This window comes from Hydractinia symbiolongicarpus, chromosome 1, assembly GCF_029227915.1.
Source record: "Hydractinia symbiolongicarpus strain clone_291-10 chromosome 1, HSymV2.1, whole genome shotgun sequence".
Lineage (NCBI taxonomy): Eukaryota > Metazoa > Cnidaria > Hydrozoa > Anthoathecata > Hydractiniidae > Hydractinia > Hydractinia symbiolongicarpus.
In genome coordinates, this window is record NC_079875.1 from 2,808,860 (window position 1) to 2,815,089 (window position 6,230).

The 6,230-nt window shown below is 34.2% G+C and overlaps 1 long non-coding RNA gene across 1 annotated transcript; it reads right to left on the minus strand.

Moving 5' to 3' along the window:
* Nucleotides 1-296: 296 nt before the first annotated feature.
* On the minus strand, nt 297-5,325 carry LOC130630438 (uncharacterized). Its single transcript, XR_008982073.1, has 2 exons — nt 4,615-5,325; nt 297-500 (listed from the first exon to the last, which is right to left on the minus strand). It is a non-coding gene; the product is annotated as an uncharacterized LOC130630438 (long non-coding RNA).
* Between the last annotated feature and the right edge of the window lie 905 nt (nt 5,326-6,230).

Sequence of the window (6,230 nt, forward strand, 5' to 3'; positions counted from 1 at the left end):
TTTTTACATTTTGTGTAAATTTTTCTATAGATTTAAATTTGATGTTTTCCAAACTATGGCTTTTTCATATTTTTGTATAATATTTAAAATGTGTAAAGAACTTATTTTTGTTGATTTGTGCTAACTCTTGCAGGCCTCCTTTTTGACATTTCAGAATAAAATACTGAGGGTTTTCAACATAATCACTTATAAGATATACATATTTGAGATGCGTTATTTCTAACATTGTTTTTATCCGTGTTGTGACTGTCGGTGTTGTAACTGTCGGTGTTTTACTGTCGGTTTTGGGGGTGTTGTGAGTGTTGATGTTGTGAGTGTCATTGTTGTAACTTTTTACCAACTAGATTTTGCACCTTGCAAGCTGTTTTTTTTTATTTTGTGTAAGATTTGTGTGGAGGATTTAATGCGATTTGACATTTGAGATTTGGTGTAAGATTTTAAGAACATTTTTTTTTTGTATATGCACTGCTGACGTCAGCAAAACATCTATATAAAGCAACCTATTTTTTCATTGACCTTTTGCCTAAGTGGATTTTTCCACGGGCCTTATCGACTAGTGTCAGAATAATATCGCTAAATACATGTTGGTACGAATATGTGACGCAGCCGTTGAATCTCAAACGGACTGATACAGTTAGAAAGTCAATGGAAGTGGTTTTTGAAACTGTCTCTATTTTTTCAGCTCGCGCTAACGGCTAGGATTTGTCCCACAGTACTAATTGACTTAATTATGTAAATCTTTAAACAAAGCGCTGCCACAGCGCCCTGTGTAACTGCTGAAGTCAAGCAATTATGTCATTCTAAGAAGAATGTTATTTCTTGGAGTACAATAGCCTCATTTATCACATTCATAAGGTCAAAGTCCAGAATCAGTTCAATTAAGTCCCACAGTCAATCGCTTCACTGTTAAAAGCAATGCAACCTAGGTATTATGAGAAAAATACCGCTAAATACATGTTGGTACGAATATGTGACGCAATCGGTGTAGCTTAAACGGGCTGATACTGTTAGAGAGTCAATGAAATGTAGTTTATGTAACTGTCTCCATTTCCTCGGCGCGCTGTAACGACTAGGATTGGTGCCACAGTAAAAAATGACTTATTTATCTAAATTTTTAAATGAGGTGCTACTATTTATCTAAGTTTTTTATTATAGCGCTACCATAGAGCCCAGTGTAATTGCGGAGTTCCAGCATTCAAGTCAAATTAAGAAGAATGTTATTTCTTGGAGTATAATTACTTCATTTATCACATTCATAAGTTCAAAGTCTAAAATCAGTTTAATTAAGTCCCACAGTCAATCGTTTCACGAATAAAAGCGTTGCAACATAGTAATGTTAGAAAAATATCGCTAAATATATGTTGGTCGAATATGTGACGCAACCGTTGAAACTCAACCGGGCTGATACCGTTAGACAGTCAATAAAATGTAGCTTTGAAAATTGTGTCCATTTGCTCGGCGCGCGCTATCGGCTAGAATTGGTCCCACAGTAAAAAATAGCGTATTTATCTAAATTTTTGAATGAAGTGCTACTATTTATCTAAATTTTTAATTATAGCGCTACCTCGGCGCCCAATTTAATCGCTGAGTTCCAGCAATCAAGTCAGATTAAGAAGAATTTTATGTCTTGGAGTCCAATTGTGTCATTTATCTCATTTATAAGGTCAATGTCCAAAATCAGTTCAATTAAGTCCCACAGTCAATCGTTTCACGATTAAAAGCGTTGCAACATAGTAATGTCAGAATAATATCGCTAAATACATGTTGGTACGAATATCTGACGCGACCGTTGTTACTCAAGCGGACTGATACCGTTAGAAAGTCCATGAAATATAGTTTTTAAATCTGTCTCTATTTTTTCAGCGCGCGCTAACGGCTAGGATTGGTCCCACAGTACTAATTGACTTAATTTTGTAAATCTTTAAACAAAGCGCTGCAACAGCGCCCTGTGTAACTGCTGAGGTTAAGCAATTATGTCAATCTAAGAAGAATGTTATTTCTTGGAGTACAATAGCCTCATTTATCACATTCATAAGGTCAAAGTCCAGAATCAGTTCAATTAAGTCCCACAGTCAATCGTTTCACTGTTAAAAGCAATGCAACCTAGATATTCTGAGAAAAATACCGCTAAATACATGTTGGTACGAATATGTGACGCAACCGGTGTAGCTTAAACGGACTGATACCGTTAGAAATTCAATGAAATGTAGTTTATGTAACTGTCTCTTTTTCCCCAGCGCCCTAACGGCTAGGATTGGTCCGACAGTAGAAAAAGACTTGTTTGTTTAATTTTTTGAATAAAGCCATACCATAGCGCCTAGTGTAATGGCTGAGTTCCAGCAGTCAAGTCATGTTAAGAATAATGTTATTTCTTGGAGTCCAATTGTGTCATTTATTACATTTATAAGGTGAAATCCAAGATCAGTTCAATTGAGGCCAACACTCAACCGTTTCACTGTTAAAAGCGATGCAATGCTAGGAATATGAGAAAAATATCGCTAAATACATGTTGGTACGAATATGTGACGCAACCGTTGAAACTCAACCGGGCTGATACCGTTAGAGAGTCAATAACATGTAGCTTTGAAAATTGTGTCCATTTGCTCGGCGCGCGCTATCGGCTAGAATTGGTCCCACAGTAAAAAATAGCGTATTTATCTAAATTTTTGAATGAAGTGCTACTATTTATATAAATTTTTAATTATAGCGCTACCTCGGCGCCCAATTTAATCGCTGAGTTCCAGCAATCAAGTCAGATTAAGAAAAATTTTATGTCTTGGAGTCCAATTGTGTCATTTATCTCATTTATAAGGTCAATGTCCAAAATCAGTTCAATTAAGTCCCACAGTCAATCGTTTCACGATTAAGAGCGTTGCAACATAGTAATCTCTATAATAATAAGCCAGTTCCGTGTGTCTGTAACAGGCAAAGTTGATATCGTCAATTTCCTTTGATGTTGCCGAAATTCTCTTTGATGTTGCCGAAAAAATTTTGTCCATTTTGCTAGCGGGTTTACTTTGTTTACGTCACGTGATGAAAACGACTCAATTTGATTTGCTGAAATAAATTTAACCGCTAACTTTTACCGCTTTTTTAAAAAAACAACCTAGCCACCATATTTGTTTATGTTTTTGTTGCATAATTAATGTATCCCCTGGCGCGTAACTAATGTGTTTGTCCTAAAAATTCAAAATGCTACATAAAGCTGTTAGCTGACTAACAAACGGAAAACTTTGGTTTGTTGAACTTACTGTAATGTTATTATTTTTACATTACTATTGTTTCTCTTTATATGTGTTTTACTAAGCATAAATAGCTAGCTTTAGTTTTAGCTAAATGTTCCCAGTCTAAGTATATTTAACTGGGGGTGTCTTAGCTACTGTTAGCTAGCTAATGTTATAGCCTCCAGATCCTACTCTTCCCATCCCCCCATGGCTAGCCCTAACCTATGACTTATGTTGTTATTCCTCTTTTTTAATTATCTATAGCTAGCTACCTTAGTTTCCAAACCTTTCTTCTTTTATGAGCACGAATTATGATGTAACAAGCTAGCTAGCTACCTACAAAATCTTTCAAAGACTTGAACTTTTGCAGAATAGTAGGATGTATTTTTTTGAGAGTATAATTATTTTCACATTTCCTGTAAACTTAACAAGGGGACCCAAGCAATATGACAAGTGGAATAATTTTTTTCAGAATTTAAAGCGTGTGTGTTAAGTTATTTTTATTGTTTTGTTTTGTAGACATTTGATTGGTAATTTACGTGGGTTTATGACTTTATTTTAATTTATGAGAGGATGGTATGGGTGTCAGTTCATATTGTTTGTGTTGCAAAATGCTGTTTTTTGATATTTTGTGTAAACTTTTGTGGAAATAGACCACATGCAATATATATACTAAAAGAACAAATCTTTGTAGAATCAAACTTCACTGTAAGCTGTTATAAAGCTGATGTCCTTATCGGTAAAAATAACAGCCATAGTTTACTAATTAAGAAAAAGATAAAACGAGTTTGAAAGTTAAAAAGTAATTATTTGTTAAGCTTTTCGTACACTAAGTATATCTTCAGACTATATAAACAACTTTGTCTTTATATTTCGTATACTATACCAAATGTTTGCTGATGATAAAAAAATTACTTAATGTTCTGACTGAAACTTTTTTTGTTTTTTATATTTTGTAATCTAAACGCGAGGACTGTATGCACTGAAATGACTGTTTTTTTAAAAATTTTGATGTGTTTCATAACCTTTTTGTGGAAGATTAATGGGTAGTGGCAATATACGACATGCTGAATGAACTTATTTTTGTTGATTTAGATGTGTTTCTCAAAAACCGATCTGTTTTACATTTTGTGTAAACTTTTGTTTATGAACCGTATATATACAATGTTTGTTGATTCAAGTTTATTCTTTGCTTATTGATTTTTTGACATTTAGGTTTAAAATTGTTGGTAAAGGGCAGTATGGATCATCATACTAAAAAATAATTTTTTTTGTTCTGAATTGGTTGATTTTTACATTTTGTGTAAATTTTTCTATAGATTTAAATTTGATGTTTTCCAAACTATGGCTTTTTCATATTTTTGTATAATATTTAAAATGTGTAAAGAACTTATTTTTGTTGATTTGTGCTAACTCTTGCAGGCCTCCTTTTTGACATTTCAGAATAAAATACTGAGGGTTTTCAACATAATCACTTATAAGATATACATATTTGAGATGCGTTATTTCTAACATTGTTTTTATCCGTGTTGTGACTGTCGGTGTTGTAACTGTCGGTGTTTTACTGTCGGTTTTGTGGGTGTTGTGAGTGTTGATGTTGTGAGTGTCATTGTTGTAACTTTTTACCAACTAGATTTTGCACCTTGCAAGCTGTTTTTTTTTATTTTGTGTAAGATTTGTGTGGAGGATTTAATGCGATTTGACATTTGAGATTTGGTGTAAGATTTTAAGAACATTTTTTTTTTGTATATGCACTGCTGACGTCAGCAAAACATCTATATAAAGCAACCTATTTTTTCATTGACCTTTTGCCTAAGTGGATTTTTCCACGGGCCTTATCGACTAGTGTCAGAATAATATCGCTAAATACATGTTGGTACGAATATCTGACGCGGCCGTTGTTACTCAAGCGGACTGATACCGTTAAAAAGTCCATTAAATATAGTTTTTAAATCTGTGTCTATTTTTTCAGCGTGCGCTAACGGCTAGGATTGGTCCCACAGTACTAATTGACTTAATTATGTAAATCTTTAAACAAAGCGCTGCAACAGCGCCCTGTGTAACTGCTGAGGTCAAGCAATTATGTCAATCTAAGAAGAATGTTATTTCTTGGAGTACAATAGCCTCATTTATCACATTCATAAGGTCAAAGTCCAGAATCAGTTCAATTAAGTCCCACAGTCAATCGTTTCACTGTTAAAAGAAATGCAACCTAGGTATTATGAGAAAAATACCGCTAAATACATGTTGGTACGAATATGTGACGCAACCGGTGTAGCTTAAACGGACTGATACCGTTAGAAATTCAATGAAATGTAGTTTATGTAACTGTCTCTTTTTCCCCAGCGCGTTAACGGCTACGATTGGTCCGACAGTAGAAAAAGAATTGTTTATTTAATTTTTTGAATAAAGCCTTACCATAGCGCCTAGTGTAATCGCAGAGTTCCAGCAGTCAAGTCATGTTAAGAATAATGTTATTTCTTGGAGTCCAATTGTGTCATTTATTACATTTATAAGGTGAAAGTCCAAGATCAGTTCAATTAAGGCCAACACTCAACCGTCTCACTGTTAAAAGCGATGCAATGCTAGGAATATGACAAACATATCGCTAAATACATGTTGGTACGAATATGTGACGCAACTGTTGTAACTCAAACGGACTGATGCCGTTAGAAAGTCATTGAAATGTAGTTTTTGAAACTGTCTCTATTTCATCAGCGCGCGCTAACAGCTAGAATTAGTCCCACAGTAAGAAATGACTTATTTATCCAAATTCTTAAATGAAGTGCTACTATTTATCAAAATTTTTAATTATAGCGCTACCAGAACGCCCAATTTAATCGCTGAGTTCCGGCAATCAAGTCAAATTAAGAAGAATTTTATTTCTTGGAGTATAATTGCTTCATTTATCACATTCATGACATCAAAGTCCAAAATCAGTTCAATTAAATTCCACAATTAATCGCTTCACTGGTAAAAGCGATGCAACCTAGTAATATCAGAAAA